Below are 22029 nucleotides of genomic sequence, written 5' to 3'. Positions count from 1 at the left end.
CACAAGTGGCTGCTGAACCAGCTATGCCACAACGCTGTCCCCCTTCAACTTTTATGGAATAGTTTTCCCTTACAGATTTTGTGTATTTCAACAGTGAAGCCTTCTGATCCTGGGCTTTTTTGGGGGGGGATTTATTTTATTTATTTATGTATTTATTTATTTATTTGACAGGCAGAGTTAGACAGTGAGAGAGAGAAAGAGAGAGAGAGAGAGAGACAGAGAGAAAGGTCTTCCATTTTCCGTTGGTTCACCCCTAAGTGGCCATTATGGCTGGCGCATTGCAGCCGGCATGCTGCGCCAATCCGAAGCCAGGAGCCAGGTGCTTCTTCCTGGTCTCCCATGCAGGTGCAGGGCCCAAGGCCATCCTCCACTGCACTTCTGGGCCACAGCAGAGAGCTGGACTGGAAGAGGAGCGACCAGGACAGAATCTGGCACCCCAACCGGGACTAGAACCTGGGGTGCTGGCACTGCAGGCAGAGGATTAGCCTAGTGAGCCACGGCGCCAGCCATATTTATGTTTTTTTTTTTTTTTTTTTAATGGTGAACAAATTTCACAGATTTAGGAGCGTAGTGATACTTCCCACGCTAACCTCCCTCCCACCCTCCTCCCACTCTCCCTCCTCCTTTCTTTCTTTATTCTTTTAATTTTTACAATTACCTGCTTTCAGTTTGTTTTATGCTCATAAGATTAACCCTACCCTAAGTATTCAACAACTACTAAGAAGAGAAAAACACTATTCCTCAATAATAGAGACAAGGCTGTAAACAATCATTGAATCTCATAATGCCAACTTCACTCATATATGTTACATTTTTTTTGAACATCATTAGTTACCACAGATCAGAAAAAACATAAGATATTTGTCTTTTTTGGGACTGGCTTATTTCACCAAGAGTAATAGTTTCTAGTTGCATCTACATTGTTGTGAAAGACAGATTTAATTATTTTTATGGCTGAGTGTTCTATTATTTTTTAAAAGGAAACCAGTGTATTTTTATGTAGGTTTTTTTTAAAAGATATATTTGTATATTCGAAAGGCAGAGTTACAGAGATGCAGAGGCAGAGGCAGAAGGAGAGAGAAAGAGAGAGAGAGAGAGAGAAGTCTTCCATCTATTGGTTCATTCCCCAAACGGCCATAATGGCCTGAGCTAGGCTGATCCTAAGTCGGGAGCCAGGAGCTTCCTCTGGGTGGGTGTAGGGGTCCAAGGACTTGGGCCACACTCCACTGCTTTCCCAGGCCACAGAAGAGAGCTGGATTGGAAGCGGAGCAGCCGGGACTTGAACCGGTGCCCCTATGGGATGCTGGCACTGCAGACAGTGGCTTTACTTGCAATGCCACAGTGCTGGCCCCATTTCTGGGGTATTTTACAAAAAGTCTTTGCCTATGTCAATGTCTTGCAGAATTTCCCCTAATGTCTCCTCTAGTAATTTGGTGATACCAAGCTGTAGATTTAGATTATTGATACATTTTGAGTTGATTTTGTAAAAGGTATAAGGTAGGAGTCTTGTTTCATATTTCCACACATGGAGATCCAATTTTTCCAGGACAATTTATTGAAGAGACTGTTCTTTCTCCAGGGATTGATTTTAGCTCCATTGTCAGAGATTAGTTGGTTGTAGATGTATGAATTTATTTCTGGAATTTTTGTTCTGTTTCATTGTTCTACATGTCAATTTTTTGTGCCAGTACCAGGCTGTTTTGATTATAACTGCCTTCTAGTATGTCTTGAAATCTGGTATTGTGATGTTTCCAACTTTGCTTGTGTTGTTTAAGATTACTTTAGCTGTTCAGGGTCTCTTGTGTTTCCATATGAATTTTAACATCGTTTTTTCAAGATCTGAGAAGAATGTTGTTGGTATTTTGATTGGGATCACATTGGATCTGTAAATTGTTTTAAGTAGTACAGACATTTTGATGATATTGATTTTTCCAATCCATGAACATGGAAGATTTTTCCATATTTTTGTGTCTCCTTCTATTTCTTTAATGCTTTGTAATTTTCATTATAGAGATCAATCACTTCCTTGGTTAAATTTATTCTAAAGCATTTAATTTTTGTAGCTATTTTGAATGGCACCGATCTTACAAGTTCCTTTTTAGTCATGGCATTGTTTGCGATTATGTAAGATCATAAGGAGACTTCTCAGAAAGGTATTATTACCTTTGTATACTTACTTACATTTGTTAACCTGATATATTATTGTGACCCTACATTGAGATTTGCACATTTGGCAGATCTGTCTTCTCTGCATTCTTTATAGGATGGCTGTCAGGGTAATGTACTTCTCTTGAAGACGAGGCTTTGAGAATCAGATTAATACAGTGTTGACTTTGGTTTAGTTGGGTGCTATGGTGTAGACTCTCTGTTGTTTCTTTGGCTGTAATTGTTGAGTTTTGGTGCAGTGCCTCAAGTGGTAGAGCTGGAGCAACCTACTGTTTCCAGCGATCACACAAGGGCAAAGACACTCTACTGGTCCCAACTGATGTGTGCACACAGCAGCGGGGGAGAGGTGTCTACTCTGGGCATCCTGCTAATAGGAGTGGTGGCGCTATAATAAGGATGGGTGTTTCTTCTGGTATTGTTGGAGTGAGCCCTACTGTTAGAGGGGTCCTCTTGCACTGTCAGCCCCTGCAGCAGTGGGAGGCTTTCAGCACCCACCCTTAATTCTAAGAGCAGTATAGGCACAGGACCAATTTACTACAGGGTTGGGAAGAGAGCCGTGGGGGAGTTTAGCCCCCTTCCTCAATCCCAGCACTGGCATAGGCCCACAAGCTGCTGGCTACAAGGGTGAGTGGTAGGTAAGGGTACAACAGCTGCTATCAATACCAACTCTCAGCGCCTGCTCTCAACTTCCAGCAGTGTTGGCAGAAAAGCAGCTGGTGGGAGGGGAGCAGGTAGGCATCTTGACAGCACTTGTTACCAGCCTCTCTCTTAGTCTCCAGCAGCGTCAGCCAAAGGGGGAGAGAACTGAGCGGGGAGAGTTGGATGAGACTGCAGTGTCAACTCTCGGCCCCTGGCATTGTCAGCTAAAATGTGGCTAGTCCTAGGGAGGACTTAGGTGATATTTCAGCACTTGCTCTTGTCATCCACTCTCAGTCTTTAGCAAAGTTGGCTGAAAAACAGTGAATTGAAGGGAAAGAGGTGGGTGAAATCACAGCGCTCATTTTCAGCACTATTATCAGCCTCCGGCGAGTGGGTGGAAAAGCAACTGGTCAAAGGGGGAAGAAGTGGTGTGCTGTCTTAGTAGTGCACAGGCCAACTTGTGGATGGTCTGGGGTGGCCAAGTATTTTGGCAACTGCCCTTGGTCCTAGCGGTGGTCCATGCGGGTGCAGGAGTCCAAACACTTGGGCCATCCTCCACTGCCCTCCTGGGCTACAGAAGAGAGCTGGACTGGAAGAGGAGCAACTGGGACTAGAACCCAGTGCCCATATGTGATGCTGGCACTGCAGGTGGAGGATTAACCAAGTGAGCCACAATGCCGGCCCCAAGCAACTTTCAAATATTCAGTATAGTATAACTAACTATAGTCTGAAGTATACAATGCAATGCCATTAACTATACTCACATGCACTTTCACAAACCTCCCCATACCAACCCTTTCCCCAGCTCTAAGTAACCATCATTCTGCTGAAGAATTATCTGTGAGTTTGACATTTTACCTTTGACATTTCACAGATGAGATCATGCAGTATTTCTCTTTCTGTGTCTAGCTTATTTCACTTAACATAATATTTTCCAGGGTAATCCAAGTTAGTCTCAAATGCCAGAATTTCCTTGTTTTTGTAAGGGCAAGCAGTATTTCATTGCATATGTATACTTTATTTCCTTTCCTTATTTATCTGATATCCTGATTTCATTCCTTTGGATATCGATCGAGTAGTGTGATTGTGCTATCATGTGGCAATTCCATTTCTAATGTTTGGAGGAACTTCTGTACTGTGTTCCATATACTGACTATACTTATTTGCATTCCCTTGAACAGAGTCTAAGAGTTCCCCCTTCTGGAGTGGGCATTGTGGGCCAGCAGGCTATGACCCTGCTTTGGACACTTGCATCCCGCATTGGAATGCCTGGTTCAAGTTCAGGCTGCTCTGTGTTTCCAATCCAGTATGCCAGTTTAGTGCTCATGTGCCTGGGAGGCAGCAGATGATAGCCCCAGTACTTGGGTTCCTGCCATGTACCTGGGAGACCTGGATGGAGTTCCCGGCTCCTGGCTTCAGCATGGGCTGGCTTCAGGTGTTGCAGGCAATTGGGGAGCAAACTAGTGGTTGGAAGATTCTCTCTCTCTCTCTTTCTCTCTCTATCTCTCTCCTTCTCTCCCCTTCTCTCTCTATCTCTCTCTTTCTCTCCCCCCGCCATGCAGTATATATACTGAGTTCAGTAAAGTCCAAAGCCTCTCTATAACTCAAAACATGGCCAGCGCTGGATCTAGTGCATCTGTGAGCAAATCCCAGATCCATTCTTCTCAGGGAGAAGATTTGGAATTAGCCATTTAACCTCTGGGCCTCAAAATTCTTGTTCATCTCACAGCATGGATCAACGTGAGGGGTACTGTAAATTGCAAAGGGCAACATGAATGCTATGGAGGATGTTTGCACTGATTCTGTCATTTTTCTCACCAGTGACCTTAGCCTGACCTAAGGTGCTTCATTAGATCAGAAAAGACAGGAGCAAAAGTTGTCTCACCATGTCCTCTGTATTCCAGTCAATTTCCTGCAATCATACATTTTCTCTACATTATCTGTTGGCTCAGATGTCAGAGTGACCTGTGTATTACCCTTACAACCAGACAGGATGATGGATTTTCTAATGAAATTTCAGCCTTAATTAAGGAGAATTGCTGGAACTAATGTTCACTGTGTTTAGATAGTAAATAAAAACATGTGAGAATGCATGCAAATACGATCGAGAGGAACATCTGTTCCTAAAATAGGAACGATGGAAACTTCAGGGATTATCTCTGTATTTTCAGCCTGTCTGTAAGTGGAATTTCCACTTCCTGCTAATGCCTGCAGTGATTGCACACATACTGCATAATTTCTGGAATTGCTAAAACAAGTAGTCACTCATTATGGATTCCTTGGGACTCATTTTAAGGGCAGTAGTGTTGAACTCACCTATGATTAATTTACATGCAAACTGCTATTCTACAGGCATGCTAATATAATTTGAGGATAATTTCACAGATAATTGCTCAAATGTTGCTAATTCTAGCATATCTACACAAAACAAAGACTAAGAGTCAGGCTACTAAATAAGCTTCAAATATTTATTGAACTGTTGGAAACAACTTCAGATTTCAAATGTCTTAATTACGGAAGAGCTGTGTTGGGATCAGAAGCGGTGATCACGGAAAGACACAGGCTTTGGGACAGAGAGGATCTGTTGGAAGAGTGCTTTCTGGATACATCCCAGCCTCCTACTTTGAGCCTCAGAATGTCCCTCTGTACATTAAGACTTGTGCAAATACACATCTTGAGACTGACTGCTTTCCATCACGATGCTAACTGCTTCATGCATATGATCTCATGCAATCTCCAGTCCTGTGAGTCTGGTGCTTCTTCCCTTTACAAAACCGAGGAAACTCAGGGATGCTTTTGCCCCCTGCACTGGTTTCTTCCCCAGGCTCCTGTGCTTCCTGGTAAGAGAACCTGTCCTGCAGGGCAGCCTGGAGGCTCCTATGACTAGGATCACCCCGCCTTGAAGCCCACTTTGCCTGTTCTGCTCTCCTTTACACAAAGGGAGCAGATACCGCACCATGCCTCCCCCTATTTTTCCCACTCCACAGTAGTGAAGGAGAAAGGCTTTCTTCTCTCTCCAGACCCAGACCTCTTCTTCATTACAACCATGTGTCATGGAAGGTTTCATCTCACAACTCTTTCCTACTAGAATTTGCCGGCTGTTTGACACCATACTCCTCCCCACACCCCAGAAACCTCTTATCTACATACACTCATTTCACGCTCCCAGGTATGGGCACCATATTAGCATGGACCTTGATGAGGCCACAGGACACCAAACTTCAAAGGTATATAAGGGATATTAAGGTAAAACCCTCAGGGGTGAGGCTGTGAGACCTTGGATTTCCTGTTTTACGGAGTCCCTATTCCCCCCTGGCAATGCTTGGGTATGGGCTAAGTCTCTGCATTCAAGATATGCCTGTGGCTTCCGGGTTTGCAAAGGCATTCCCTTCCCTGGCTTCATTTGCTGCAGGAACATTGCCAGGTGTTTCAAACAGCACTCAATCAGCCACCAGCAGGTGCTCATTAAGTGCCTGTTGAATGCCAGGTGCTCAATGGAACAAGGGGAAGTTTAAGCATCTGCCCCCTGAACCAGGGCCAGGATCCCATTTCAGTAACGACTACCTTTTAGTCCTGGGGAAAATTGAAACAAAGCAAACAAAATAACAACAACAAAAGCACGCTGAGCCCATGGAATACTAGGTGGCATTTACTTTGTTTTTGTTTTGTTTGGAGTCAATGTTCTGCTGTTTATGAAACTGAGAAGGAAAGTGAGAACTAGTCTCAGATACCTCAGTGCCCTGGACCAAAGGGGACGTTGGGACTAGATGGCAGAGAAGGAAAGAAGATGCTGCTCCTCACATGCACATCTCCTGATTCCTTTTGGTCTCGGGTCCTTTCTCAGCCCTCGACCTTTCATCTCAGGGATGTTCAGGTGCATGAACAGAGAGAAGGCTCTGGCCAGCGTGGTACTGGAAGTTGCTTCTATAGCTCCCTTTAGGCCCCTGGCATAGAGGATCCCTGTGCTTATGAGGACAAGGGACCCGTGTATCTCTGGAACCTTCCTTTCCCATCCAGCATCAAGGCAGTGCATCTGTTAGATGCTGGAACTCCAAAGACCTCGCACATGCACCTAGGAGAAGAGGAAGGCAACAACCCGTGACAAAGAGGTGGCACTTTGTGTGGTTCTGTTTAACACAAAAAGACATGCAGAATCACTGGCTGGAGTCATCCTTAACTCTGGAAGGCCTGTGATTCCAGACTCTCACCGCTAAGGTGGGAGCACAGGACGCTCCCCAGACTGTAGACTCCACCAAGCCCAGTGTGGCTGATGGCTGGATTCTCTGTCCAGAGGGCCTGGTGGTAAAGAGCACAGGTACTCTCCAAGGTACCTCATGAGGGAGGAGGCAAGACGCGGTTCCCTTTGGTCCCACTTATAAAACTTTCAAGTTAAGGCACACTTGCTAAAATGAAGTTGTTCACAAGATGATTGAAACAGAAATCTTTTTGGTGAAGCAAGGTTGTCAGAACCTCTGTTATTAAAGGGGGCCAGGTGAGACAGCATTGTGGAGAATTAGGGGGTGGCATTGTTTACTAGAGCAAGCTCTCACTTCCACAGGAAATGTCCTCTTCTTGGTTTTTCTTGTCATAGAAGCTCGGTGTGGTCTTGGTTTCACTGGACCAGTTTTTGTGTTTTCATTGTTTTTAAAATTATGGTAAAATATTCATAGCATAAATTTTTATCGTCTTAACTAATTTTAGGTGCACAGTTCAATGACATTAAATAGATTCACTCTTAATGCCATCAACACCCCCATTCATCATCAGAGTGGTTCCAGCTTCCCCAATTGAGACTCTGTACCCATTAGACATGACCTCCTGCCTCCTGCCAGCCCTGTACGACACCATTCCATTTTCTGCCCCTATGAATATGATGACTCCAAATTCACTGAATCACTTTTAAATTTTAGTTTTATTTGAGAGGGGCAGAGAGATATCACATGCATTGATTCATTCCCCACATGCTCACAACAGCCAGGGCTGGACCCGGCCAAAGCCAGGAGCTGGGAGCACAATCCATCAGCCACCCAAGCCATCACCTGCTGCTTGTTAGCAGGAAACTGGAATCAAAAGTGGAGCTGGACTCAAATCCAGGTACTTCAATAAGAGATATGGGCATTGCAAGTGGCATTTGAATCTTTATATACTGCTTTTTTTAAAAAAAATTAAAAACACTTAAAAAAAGATTTTTATTTTTTTTGACAGGTATAGTTATAGACAGTGAGAGGGAGAGACAGAGAGGAAGATCTTCCTTCTGTTGGTTCACTCCCCAAGTGGCTGCAATGGCCGGAGCTGTGCTGATCCGAAGCCAGGAGCCAGGTGCCTCTTCCTGGTCTCCCATGTGGGTGCAGGGGCCCAAGCACTTGGGCCATCCTCCACTGCTTTCCCAGGCCACAGCAGAGAGCTGAACTGGAAGAGGAGTAGCTGGGACTAGAACCAGTTGCCCATATGGGATGCCGGCACCGCAGGCGGAGGATTAACCTAGTGCACCACGGTGCCAGCCCCTATATACCACTTTTAAAAGAGAGAGAGAATTATTTTTCTGAGCAGAAGGATGAGGGAGGGGTAGAAACAGTACAACAGAAGATATTCAGAGAGAAAAACAGCTGATGCCAAATGGCAAATAAGCATTCAGCCCCTCATTGCAGAATCTGGGAAGTGGTGGGGCATGCAGGGTGATCAGAAAGCCCAGTTTATTTGGGCCTGAGGGGTTTCCCAGAAGACAGAACTTTTATTGCTAAAACTGGGACAGTTCTAGGAAAAGGGGGATGGCTGTCCACCCCACATTGCAGACAGCAGAGCCTGAAATTCACAAGCACCTTCACTTTTCTCTAGCTGCTTATTCTGCATGGAAACATCAGACCAGGCATCCTCAGACGTGCCCATAGTCTCTGCACACCTGACTGGCTGCCCCATGTGCTGCTGCACTGTCACCACTCTGCTGACTTAGTCTGGTTCTTTGTCCTAAGTTGGCAAACCAAGTGTGTGTGTGTGTGTGTGTGTGTGTGTGAGAGAGAGAGAGAGAGAGAGAGAGAGAGAGAGAGAGACTACAGGTGCCTGGCACCTCCTCTTTTCCCATTTCCTCTCTCCCAGTACATACAAATGAATGGGGTCTTTGCAGCTTTTCTAGGGACTCTGAGACCAGGCAGGCAAATGCAGAAAAAATATAAATCATGGTCTTCTTTAGTAAAATGAATTTAAAAATGACAACAGCCTAGGGGTTGTCATTGTGGCACAGTGGGTTAAACCACTGCTTTGGCTGCTCCTCTTCCAATCCAGCTTCCAGCCTAATGTGCCTGGGAAGGCAGTGGATGATGGCCCAAGTACTTGGTTCCCTGCCACTCAAGTTTGGAATCTTTTTCCCTCTGTCTGTCTTTCTGTTACTCTGCCTTTTGAATAACAAATCTCTGTTAAATGATATCACTCTAAAAAGCATTTAAGTAAAAGGAAAGCCTTATTGCTAATTCATTTTAAAGTCGTTAATTTCCAGAGTCTACAATGTCCCTTTGTTGCAGAAGCACCAATGCTCTCATTTGGAAAGCTCTGGCCCACCTCAGAAATAAATTGAATCAGAGTCTTTCTCATTTGAAAGTAAATTCAATTTCAGCAAACCTCATGGAAACTGGGCCAAGAATATCATTAGACTGCCTATGAATTACATTGTCACAGTGGGTTCTACGTTTCATTTTGCTATGCTCCACGATCATCTCTGACAAAGAAGGAGCACTCCTGGTGTGCGAACTTCGGAAACTGCAGTTCCTGCTTCAATATATTAATAGCAATAGAACACTCTCTTCTTTATTCCTTAATTAGCATGAAATTCTTTAAATTTCCTGTGCATATTGAGTGAGCTGAGCACACTGGTAAAGTGAGTCGTAGGACCCCTGTGACAAGTATCAGGATGGCTAAGGATGATCCTTTAAAACTTGTGGACATGGACTGCTTCCTGAAGCTCCCTCTGCTTTGGAATTCCCCAGTGATGGAATCCTACTGCAGGCAGTGTCAGCCTCAGAGGGGTGCTGGGACTCGGTTCTAGGAAGCCAGAGGAGGCTGGTGGCAGAGGGGGAAGCCTACATTAGACCAAGGCTCACTTGGGTTTCGGCAAGAGAAGACAAGAAGAAGACCAAGAGATACTCAGCTGCCCTAGTGCAATCACAGAAGAGCGAGGGGCACTTGCCACTGACTTGCCACTGAAGCCTTGAGGTGAGCACCACGCTGAGAGCCTGTCTCTCTTGGGCACCTCTCTGCTGATCACCTCTCTTGGGCTTCTCCTACTCATCCCACAGACTTCTCTATGTCTGCTCATCATTTCCATACCACTACTCCTCAGTTTCTCAAAGCAAAGGAGATCTCTCACTCTAATATGGGAGGACATGTGGGGAGCAACTCGGATTAGACTGTTACTCGAATTAAGACTTATTCTATGCATCTGCTCTCCCACAATATGGCGCTGGGAGAGGAGTAAACAGCTTCTACACAGCTGCCTCCAGTTCAACCAATAAACTGTAGGACCTGCTCCTGATTGGAGGAGAGCAGCGTACTCGGCGTGTGGGTAGCAGAGTTGGGATTGGTGGAAGAGGACTATACAGGAGGAGAGAGACAACATGCACCAGGAACATCTATCTGAAGGAACACCTGAGCAGCCCCCGAGAGAGCCGGCCGGCGGTGTGCCGCTCCCCCGCGGAAGTGGGGAAAGTGGCAGGGGGAACCGCCCTTCCACAGAGGTGGGAGGGACGGTAGCCAACCCGGGAAGAACCAGCAGCAAACCCGGGGAGGGCCGAGCAGACAAAAGAACAGCGCAGGGTCCTGTGTTGTTCCTCCGCGAAGAGGGGGAGCGACATAATGGTGCCGTGACTCGGATATGAAGCCTAAGCAGGGTTTAGTGTTGTTCCTCCACAAAGAGGGGGAGCGACAAGGACATCTCCTTGATAGATGGCACTGCCAACACAAAGTTTATAATTAAAAAAATTATGCACTTAATTTTCATTTTATTTCAAAGGCAGAGAGATAGCGACAGAGTGAGATCTTCTATCCATTGGCTCACTCCCCAGACACCTGCAACAGCCAGGGTTGTGCCAAGCTGAAGTTAGGAGCCTGGAACTCTAGTCTGATCTCCCACATGGGTGGTAGAGACCCAGCTCCTTGAGCCACAATCTACTGCCTTCCCAGCATGTGCCTTAGCAGAAAGCTGAATCACAAGTGGGTCCAGGACTTGAATCAGACACTGATATGGAATGCAGGCATATCAAGTGGTGCCTTAACCCCTGTGTCAAACACCTGCCTCTCAGTGTTTTCAAAACCCCTTTTTCTTCAATTTCCCTGATTCTCTTCTGTACATTAAAGGTTCTAATGGTTCTTCTGGCCACTGTCTTAGGTAACACCTCTCAATCATGCAGTAAGTGGAAGCACCTACAAGTTTAGTTCCTGATGTTCTTCTCTGTCATCACATTCACATCAAGTTGGGTACCACTCATGGGTTAAAAATTCCAAACTGTACCTGCTAAACCTCAAGTGCTATGTGTCCAGTACCCATCATACATTCCCTTGCTGTTTTCCCTTCTCCATTAGGGGCTGCCTTCCCATTATCGTTCAGACTGGAAGTCCTGTGGGTTTCCAACTTCCAGCTTCTTACATCCACAGGGCATCCTTCTACCTCTGCTTTGGAAAAGTCTCACATGGCTACCTCCTTCCTCCCCCTCCAGTTATCATTGCCCCAGTGTTATGTATTGTGAGATTTACCCAGCTGGTAGTAGGAGCCACTGAACTGGTCTCTCAGCACTTGTTTGTTCTACTTGCAACTCATCAAACCTCACTCTCAGCAGGATCTCGAGGAGGCCACAGAGTTCTGTGGGTTCAGGCTCCCAGCCAATGGCTACAGCTGATACAGATGTCTGTAATCTTGTTTTATAGCCAACATCCACCCCACTCCCTGCACAATCCTTTATTGGAGGTTCTTCAGCAGAGGAAGAAGGTCAAACCGCACATTCCTGCTGTCAAAAGTCTCCACTACTTGGATTCCACTTGGTTTTCTAGGCTAATCTCATGCTAGAGCCGTCAACTCACCTCTATGCTCCTGCTACAATTTTTTAAAACTCTTTTTGGAAAAAGACTTATTTTATTATTTTGAAAGAGAGTTGCAGAGAGGTAGAGAGGTAGAGAGAGAGAGAGAGAGAGATCTTCCATCAGCTGGTTCATTCCCCAAATGGCCACAATGGCTGGGCCAATCTGAAGCCAGGAGCCAGTAGCTTCATCAACGTTTTCCATGTGGGTGCAGGGGCCCGAGGACTTGGAACATTCTCTGTTGCTTTCCCAGGTGCATTAGCAGGGAGCTGTATCAGAAGTGGAGCAGCTGGGACTCAAATTGGCACTCATATGAAATGCTGGTACTGCAGGCTGGGACTTTAACCTGCTATGCCATAGTGCCAGCTCCTCTTGCTACAAATTTCACACATCAATATCCTAGAAGTCCTCACTCTATACTATTTTCCAGGAACAAATACAGAATTACCGAGTAACTTAAATTTCAGATGAATAAGAGTATTTTTACTATATGTGTATACCATGGAATATTTGGATCATAGTCACACTAAAGAGTCATTTTTAAAAATCTAAATTCAAATCTAATTGAGCTTTTTGTATTTTATTGGAAAATCTAGTTGGGACTTTAGACTTTCATTTTTTATGTTGATAACAGACTTACTGAACTATAGCACACAGACCAAACAATTCACCCATTGGAAGTGTGTCATTCCCTGCTTTTCAGTGTATTCAGGGTGCAGTCATCACCACAGCCCCACAGGATTATTGCTGCAGGTGGAGAGGAGCTCATTACAGCTGTTGGGCTGGGTGTAGAGTTTGGAGCCACAGATGGCAGTGGGATAGCATCAGCTCCCAGCCAGGGCCTGTGGGTTTCACACCATCCTGACATTGGTGTTTCCTGATGTTGCATGGAAGAATTCTGGGCTCTCCAGCACCCCTGTGAGCCTCTTCTGTATTCAGATTGTCACAGCTATACTGGGCAAAGTCCCTGCCTCCTGACACCATCAGGAACTAAGGGAAATGCCAGCCATGTTCACACTTTTAATTAAATAAGGTTCAAGCTGCATAAAATTGCCCAATTCATAAAAGAGATTAGATTGAGGTGTGGGAGTTGGATATTCCAAATATTGCTTTAATTAAGAAACAGGGATGCAGATGCACCTGACCTTGGTTAAGCTGTATGCACTTGTAAATATTAGGGTTTGACAGTATTCACGAAAGTATATTCATTAGCGTGAACTCCATGCAGTGAAAACTCTGGCCTTTTCACATTTATGTGAGTGGTGTTTGCCTGCATTCATATGGCATGCAGTCATCATGGAAATTTTCAGATTTTGAAGCTTAGCGCACTCTGGAAGTGATTAAGCAGCAATTCCCCCAAGATCCTCCTTGTTAAATTGCAAAGTAAAACCAACAGTGATTTACCACCTTCCAGGATGAGACAGTTTAGCCCTCAGGGAAGCTTCCAGTTCCATGCTGTCAGAGGTTTCACGCTGAAGCAACTCCTGTCCAGGTTTCGATCTTCTTGAGTTTTCTGGAGCTCTATAGGAGTGATGTATGCCAAGCCATGTCCATTACAGGCAACTGCTGCTCAGCTTGTCTTTGCAAGCCTCTCACAAAGTTGTTCTGACTCCAACTCTAACGTCTCCCTCGTTTGCCTTTGTCCCTTCACCACTGTCATCACAAAGGAGGCCCTCATCCCCTGCTACTCACCGGTCTTCACTTGCACCTAGAGTAATCAGAGAAGACTCATCTAGTTCTCTTCTCCACAGCCACCCCATCCCTTCCTCTTTTGACCACATTATTCCACTTTTAAAGAATCCATTCTCTCCCGTGCAGCCATGGGTTGTCTAGCAAATACAGTAGAGGGAGTCTACTGGATAGAACGTGTGCCTGACACCAGTTTCTTCCTCCAACAGAGAAAACTGAGAAATAACCAACTCTGAAAGTTGCATGACAATTTTCAATGGCTGGAACTGTTACTGACACCTTGCGTTCTAGATAGGACCTCTCTTGAGAACACAACAATATGCGTCCTCCTAGTGGTTCATAGTTTCAGGTCTTACATTAAATTTTTAATCCATTTTGAATTTATTCTGTTTACGGAATCCACAGGGGTCTCCATTCATTCTGCTGCTTGTGAATATCCAATTTTTCTAGCACTGCTTATTGGAGAGATAATCCTTTCCCCTGTGTGTGTTCTTAGCACCTCTGATCAGTTGGCTGTGGATGTAGGTTGGTTCTAGGCAGTCTAATCTGTTCCATTGATCTAAGTGTCTATTTTTGTGCCAATGACACACTGTACAATGAAAAGATAAAAATCCACTGTGTTTTTGATGATATTTTTGTGCTGCTGAATTAACCAAGCACTAACTTTAAACTTATTTTTAGGTAAGATAATGTACATTTTTCTGTATTTAGGTTAAATGAATCATACTATTCTATTGCTGGTGACTGAGGCATGTAAAATGATCATTTTGCCAAAAGCAAATGGATTATTGTTTCTTATTGTGTTTAGCATCCCCATGGACCACACAGTGTCCCAGGTAAAACGCAAATTCTTGCTATGTCCTGTGAAGCCCTCCAAGATCCAACCTGCATCTCCATAACTAGCTTGTCTTTCTTATTTTTTTAAAAAATATTTTATTTATTTATTTGAGAGGTAGAGTTACAGACAGTGAGAGGGAGAGACAGAGAGAAAGGTCTTCCTTCCGTTGGTTCACTCCCCAGATGGCTGCAACGGCCGGAGCTGTGCCAATCCAAAGCCAGAAGCCAGGAGCGGGTGCTGGGGCCCAGCAACTTGGGCCATCGTCTACTGCTATCCCAGGTCAAAGCAGAGAGCTGAACTGGAAAGGAGCAGCTGGGACTCTACCCGGCACCCATATGGGATGCCAGTGGTGCAGGCAGAGGATTAACCTACTGTGCCATGGTGCTTGCCCTTTGTCTTTCTTATTGTCACTCCTCATCACCCCCAAGCTCGAGGATCCTCAGCTTACCATGTATTGTCCTGTTGCAATGTCTTTGCATCATCCCTGCTATCTTCTTAGAACACACTCTCCACTTTTGATTTATCTTGATTATTCATAGTCACTTCCTCTGGACTCAGCTCAGGGTTTTGTCTCTGAAGGGTGATTTTCTGATGTTCTGTTCGGTTTGGCTGAGTGGTTCCTATTGTTACTCCCTCAGCTCCTTGTGCATCCTCTACTGTAGAGTCATCTCCATGTACTTTTTATTATTGGTGACATCAGGCTCCAGCTCAAAAATCATGGATACAAAAACCAGGCACCAGGATGATGTTAGAGTCTTCCCAGGCCTTACTGAGTCCATGATGCTTAGTGAGTATAATCAATGTGACCACTGACACCCAGCTTAGAAAGGCAAGGTACTATTACTCTATATTTCATCAATGTGTTCTCACATGATGACAATTTTTGTTGATTTTTTTAAACAGCTTTCAAATGTCTGATTAGTCACCATGATAGTGCACAGCCTATAATGGCCACAGGGAGTCATAATCAGCAGAGGAAGAGAAATGACCTTGTATTTGAACGCAGGTCTGTCACTGGTAGCTTGAAGTCTTACTGGATTAGGGTGGGCAGCACCTAACAGCCAGCCTGGGAAATCTCCAGGCTGGTTTCTTTGGCATCTTCTCCCCTGTGGGTCTGGACAAACTGTGTGCAGACCTGCCAGCCTTACCAGGATTCTTGCCAGGATCAAGTAACTCCTCCATGGCGTTAGAGGGGGAAAACAGAGTGTCATAGTCCATTTGTGTTGCTTTAGCAAAATATCTGACATGGGGTCATGTATAAAGCAAAGAGGTTTATTTGGCTCACAGTTCTGGAAATTCAGGATCATGGCAACAGCTTCTGCTCTCCTCTTCTGGGGACCTCAGAACATTACCTCTGCCCATGTCAGAGTGCAATAACCAGCGCGTGTTGCAAATGAAAAATAGTAGGGTAGAAGGAGTGAGGCTAAATTTGTGCCACAAGATAGGGGTCTTTGCATGCTAGGAGCTGGGAATCCAGTGTAGGTCATCCCACTTCATTTGATTATCACCTGTTTTCATCCCTCCAACAATTTTTTTGACTTCCTAGATTTTATGGACTCTGGACTGAATGGTATATTTGATTATTTCATGTATAGAATGTAGAATGTAGCATTAAAAAATTCATGTATAGAATATTAGAATGTAGCATTAAAAAATTCCCCTGTACCCAGATAGCCCTAGGTCTGAGTTGTAGTCTGCATTCACCAAGAGTTTTTGGCTAATTGTTAATTCAGTGTTCAGCATTTCTTGTACCTCTGTGTTTCTGCTTTACCTCTCTTTCCTTCCATGTTCTCTGTGCCCTCGTGCTGCTGCCTTCCCGTTTCCACTTGTTGAGGTTCCTCACTCCAGGAGTTTTCAGAGTTCACATCTTCTCACCTCCTGGACCCTCAGGGATCCCGACTGGAGGAAGAACTGGCCTGTCCATATCCCAGCGAGCTGGACTGGAGTCAGCACATGATACAGAGCATATACTGTGTTCTCCATCTGTACAGATGTTATTTGCCTTGCAATGGGTTTACATCCTAACCAGCACATTGTCAGGGAGAATACCTGAGTGGAATTATTGTTAGTAGAAAATGTGTTGACCGCTCCTAACCTACTGAAGGCCTGCCTTATCAACATGGCACACTGTGATGGTGGTACTTTACTCTCATGCCTGCAGGGCTGATAGGGGAGCTGTGAGTACAGCTGCTGCCTGGCATCATGAGGGATGATTGGACTCAATATCACAAGTCCAGGAAAAGGTCAAAATATGAAATTTGATATTTGAACTCATATCACTTTCGTTCCATTGTAAAGTTAAAAAATCCTAATGGAACCATCATAAATCAAAGAGCATCTGTACCCAGTCCCTGCCATTACAGGCCACAGAGTTCCCTAGGGGATGCAAGTTGGTGTGCCTTGTTAGAGGAATTCTAGAATTTGATAGAACTGATGGTCTCTTAAGCTAGATGGAGAAGGGAATTTGGAGAAAACTCCAGAGAGGAAGGGATGTAGGAGTTGGATTTTAAGAGAAGAGTGAGCATTAAAAAGGTTGAAAGTCAAAGAAGTGTCAGAGAAAACTGTAAAAGAAAGGGCATGGGTGTCAAAGGGCTGAAGAGTGAGCTAAATGTAGTTCTCTACCTGGCTGCCTACAGTGCTCCTGCCCTGGACAAATGCTGCCTCTGCTCCCAGCCACTTCTGGTTCCAAGTTGAGTATGTAATCTAACGGCACCCACCCAAAGACCAGTTGTAGCTTCTGACCAGTGTGCAGGAGCAACGAGAGGAGTTATTGCAAGGATAAAGGTCAAGAAGCACTGATGGTAGTGCACTGAGAATACGGGCAGACTGGAAATACTGGGGAGCAGTAACAAGGGGTGCATCAGGATGATGGGCTGGGAGGGGGAAACGAAACAGACCTACAGAGGGAAGCAGGTGGAGAAGGGGCCGCTTGTGTTTATTTCCCCTTAACCCAGGAGTGTACCAGCTCACTGGAGTTCCGTGACCTCCCCAAGGTCACAGAGTTTGTAAGCAGGAGGGCTGGGGTTAGAATTCAGATCCACCTGATGCCAAAATCCACACAGGTGGTATGACACCAACGCCCAGATAGAAAAAGACAGCAAATACAAACAGCAGAATAAATGTTACTTACTGTTCTCCAAGCAAATGCGCAGTGTTGTAAAAGGAGATATAGGAGCCCTTCTCAGCGAAAAAACGACTTCCGTATTTATCACAACAATAGCTAACATTTATTGGGCTCTTACTATGTGCCAAGCACTGTTCTAACTACTTTATATGAATGATCTCATTTTAGGGGACTTTATGGCCTACTCCATCCTCACACTTATCTTCCCATAAGTTACTCTCCGAGAATCTAGGCTGATTGTTAATGTGCAGTAGTTAGTTTTCAGAGCAGCTTCTGGTTTGATGTGGCTGCTTTGTGTCTTTGCCTCTAGTTCAAGAATTTATGCATGTCTTACCTCATTTTTTTCATCACAGCTTCAGTGTAAACCAATGGAAAAAAGCATAGAAGACTTTGGTCAATCACATAACTGAATTAATTATTAAATAAAATGTTTATTGCACATAATCCTTTACATGTGCAAAATTGCTTGGTATTTTTCAAAGCATTTTCACGATTGCTATATTGTTTTAATTGCATAGAGCCTTGTGAGTTAGTGAGTTATTGTGACCAATCTGTTTTCATAGAAATAAGGGTAAGAAGTAATCTTGTGGGACCCCTGCAACTGGTGATGGTCCCTGAGGGGACAGGGCTGCCTGAGCTTCCAGGTTATGTCTACAGCGCCTGTGTCAATTGTAGGAGAAATGCTATCATTTACATAACACAGTCAATATTTCATTGTTTATTTCTCCCTGGTTTGTAGTGTTCCTTGGAACAGGACCAAAATCAGACTGACTGAATCTTGTGCTTTTTTTTTTTAACCATGTGAAAATCCCAGCTTTTAGGTCAGTCTAGATACCCTTCTTGGGGTTCCCAGGGTTTCTTATTCTTGTTGTGTCATGGGGTGTCTCAGCTGGTTGATCATGCTCTTTCTCCTAGGTCACATTGTCCATTCTGTGTATTTAGTCGTATGTTCATTGACTAGCTTATTCACTCCTACACCTATTGGTTAATTCATCTTCTTATTATGACAGAACACAGGTGACATGGCAATTTCCATCTTAACCATTTTAAGTGCACAAGTCCAGTGGTGTTAATTACATTCGATGCTATACAACCATCACTTCCATCCTTCTCTGCAATTATATATTTATAAACTTGCAATAAGTTTAAAATAAAGAAGTAAAAAGTACATTTAATCTCCCAATAAATCCTAAAGTAAGAAAATCATAAGTAGAACCCTCATAATTGGGGGACTTTCTGTATCATATTTTGCTTATCCATTTATCCATATGGAGGGATACTTGGGTTGCTCATTGCAAATAATGCTATGAACATGGACATAAAAATATCTCTCAGAGACTCAGCTTTCAATTCTTGTGAGCATACCCAGAAATGGAATTGTTGGGTCATTCATCATTCTATTTTTATTTTTTTGAACTATTAAGCCATAACATCTTATGCAATAACCCAGGAATTAATTTTTTAGTATTTTAAAATATTTATTTTTATTTATTTGAAATGGAGAGAGAGAGAAAGAGAGAGAGAGAAAGAGATATTTCCCATGCGTTTATTTACTCCCCAAATATCCACAACAGATAGTGCTAAGCCAGGCTGAAGTCAGGAGCCAGGAACTCTCTCCAGGTCTCCCACATGGGTAGCAGGGGCCCAAGTACTTAAAACACATCTGCTGTCTCCCAGGATATGCATTAGCAGGAAAGTGGATCAGAACAGGAGATGGGCCTCAAGCCGAGGTACTCTAATGTGAGATGTAGGTGTCCCAAGCAACAGCTCAACTGCTGCACCACAGCATTCACCCCAGCAGCCATTCATTTTTCTCTCTATTGTGTGGAATTTCAATGATATACTCTGTTAAAACAGTTAACATATTGAACATTGAATATGAGGTTTACAAAAAAATTAAAAGATTTATTTATTTGAATGACAGATTGATAGAGGAAGAGAGAGACAGAGACAGGGAGAAGGAGAAAGAGAGAGGGATAGGGGGAGGAAGAGAGGGAGAGAGAGAGAGGCAGGGGGAGAGGCACAAGGGAAGAGGGAGAAGGAGAGAGAGAGAGAGAGAGAGAGAGAGAGAGAGAGAGAGATCTTTTCTGTTTGCTGGTTCACTTCCCAAATGCCTGCACTAGGCTGGGCTGGACCAGCCTGAATCTGGGAGCCAGAAGCTCTGTCCTGGTCTCCCACATGGGTAGCAGGTATTGAAGCACTTGGGCCATTATCTACTGCCTCCTAGGTGCATCAGCAGGAAGTTGGATCAGAAGTTGAGCATCTAGGACTTGAACCAGGCACCCAGACTCAGGACACAGAAGTCCCAAGTGGCAGCTGAACCTGCTGTGTTGCCACAATCCCTGCCCCTGGTTTTACATATTTTAAATACGTCTTTTCAACTTAATATTTTATTTACTATTTTTTCGAGATAATATATTTTTAATTTATAGTACGGTCAAGGGCTTAATGGCTCCACTCCATAAATGGCTCTGCCTTCTGTGGAGGAGCACAGACTGGGTGGGTCCTTTACATGTAAATGTACCTCTGACACAGTGCCACCTGGCAGGAGATAGGTGCTCAGGGGATGTGCTGTGAATGGGACGATTTCAAAGCTGTTTGGGAAACGGGAACCTTTCCTCTTCACCCAGAGTCCTCTGAAAAGGCAATGTCTCTTAATCTCAGACTCGGAGCCTCTTGTTCTTCTCTTCACCCTCTCCCCAACCCCACAGGCCAAGAAAAAGTTCTTAACCTCACCCAAAGCCCTATTTATATTCAGTGCATGGCACAGCATTTGTGGTCCTGCGGAGATGGGGGTAGGGTTTGCCAGTTTACTTGGTAACCACTTCCTCCATTTGGCTGAGGCACCAGGAGTTACTGGGTTTCCAGAAACTCAGAACTCCGTAATTGTCTCTCTGACCCAGTCGGCACTGGTTTAATCCTAAAAGGCAGTGGTTTGGAAATTTGCCTCAGTGTGAATTTTAGTAGAAAACTTCATGTTGCAAATATGTCAGTGCATAGAATGTTCCAGGGTGGCTTAAACTTTCAATCCTATATAGAGGAGAGACTATTTTTTGATGACTGATTTTTAATACCGCTAAAGAAATAATGTCACTGTTTGCATACACCTGCTGTTGGATGATTCATAGCTGGGAATCTGCAAGCTATCACTGCTTGCAGAAAAAGTTATAAAAAAATCTCACAGTTTGCAAAGAAACATATGCTCCTGTTACCCAATGTTGGGACACAATGACTTCCTTATAGACAGAAGTTTAATGAAAACAATTGCTTAATTACCCCAACAGTGATGGAAATACCTCAAAGAGACATAAAAGCAAACTGATAGAGCTCCTAGTGGACCAAGTTGGAATAAACTGGGGAAGAGCATAACCAAGGGGATATTGGATTATGATTCAAAGTATAAAAGAGATAGAAATAAAGGATTCAGTAAATCAATGGATGGGTGACAATAGACAGATACTCCATGCAGAAGAATGAGAAATAATTCATGTGGTTGCTTCACCATTGGGGAGGTGGGAGATGATGCTCAACCTTGGAAATGTGGGCTGTGCATTGCGAATTTGTTCCAGAGTGTCTGGAATATAGGATCACAAGATAGCTCATCAGTGGAGAAAACTGACAATACCAGCCTCACCCGGGAGATCAAGGTCAGCTCCCGCTGACTAAGTCATGGTGATGGCACGTGTCCTAGATATCACACAATGAGAATGGTACCTTACCTCTGTACCCATCTCCCCCAAACCTATAGCTCCATGAGACAAATCCCAACCGAGGGACATCATGCAAATATCTGCCCAGTGGTCCTTGTTGTTATCAGAATTATCAAAGACAAGGAAAGGACTGAGACACTGTCACAGTCATGAGGAGTCCAAAGGCGACCTGATCACTCCACGCAATGTGGGATCCTGGATGGGATCCTGAGACTGAAAGCTGAAGTTCAGTGAGGAATAGGGATGTGCTAATGATGCATGTGTCAGTTATTAATAACCTACCATATTTTCTCTATCCACTCATCTGACAATAGACCCCTCAGTTGACTCCATGTTTTGGCTATTGTGAACACTGTTGCTACTAATGTGGTGGTTGCAGATATCTCCTGGATACAAGGTGTTCAAGTCTTTGGGGTGTGTACACAGCATAGTTTTGATGATCCATGATTATTTTAAAATCTGCTGTACATGAGTGAAATGGACACCTTTTCACTTGATTACTGTCTGTAACCTTTGCCTATATTCCTGCTGAACTACAGTCTTTTTTTTTTTTTTTTTACTTGTTGAACTCTTTATTTAGTGGACTGCTAGGCCTTTGACTGTAATGTAAATTAAAAATGTGCTATCTCAAAAATTCAAAAAGAAAGGGAGTAAAGAAGGAAAGAATAAAGAGGAAGAGAGGGAGGGGGGAGGAGATGAAGTATCATTATATTATCCATAAACAAGAGTGTCAAATTGTTAAGTCAACAACAGGAGTCACTGTGTACTTACTCCTCATGTGGGATCTGTCCTTAATGTGTTGT

This window comes from Oryctolagus cuniculus, chromosome 3, assembly GCF_051225735.1.
Source record: "Oryctolagus cuniculus isolate XC-2025 breed Fujian yellow rabbit chromosome 3, ASM5122573v1, whole genome shotgun sequence".
NCBI lineage: Eukaryota > Metazoa > Chordata > Mammalia > Lagomorpha > Leporidae > Oryctolagus > Oryctolagus cuniculus.
Note: the sequence above shows the minus strand (reverse complement) of the source record.